The sequence below is a fragment of the Apteryx mantelli genome, chromosome 1 (genome assembly GCF_036417845.1).
Source record: "Apteryx mantelli isolate bAptMan1 chromosome 1, bAptMan1.hap1, whole genome shotgun sequence".
Classification (NCBI taxonomy): domain Eukaryota; kingdom Metazoa; phylum Chordata; class Aves; order Apterygiformes; family Apterygidae; genus Apteryx; species Apteryx mantelli.
In genome coordinates, this window is record NC_089978.1 from 164,857,430 (window position 1) to 164,857,948 (window position 519).

Below are 519 nucleotides of genomic sequence, written 5' to 3' on the forward strand. Positions count from 1 at the left end.
GCACTCGAGGAGGGAGAGGGGGCAACTCTCTGCCGAGTCCAGACAGACCCAAGGGGGCTGGAGCCACGGTCACAATATAAAGTCACGCAAGCCAAAGACATTCAAATCGAATCTCTTCCCACCCCCTTCCTTTGATCTACTAGATGGAGAGGAGCGGAGGAGAGCTCTGGGTGAATGCCAGGAAATTTTTCCTAATAGCAATTTCTGTTAGGCTGGAGAATCACTGCCCAGAAAGTGCTGGAGTTAACACAGGACTGTGCACAGCTCTAGGGAGCAGGCTGCAGGACACAAGGCTGCCCAGCTCAGAGCAAAACAGGGATTAATGTGTCAAAAGGGACCATCACCATCCCCTGAAAACCTGACACCCGGAGGACTGTTCCCCCCCTCCCCCGACCCCAGATGATGGGTAATCATTTCCGTTTGCCTTTTCCCCTTTAAGGACACTTCCGTGTGTAATTTGAGACAAGTAGGGGAAAAAAGAGGAAGAGAAAAAAAAAAGAAAAAGAAAAAATAGCGCAG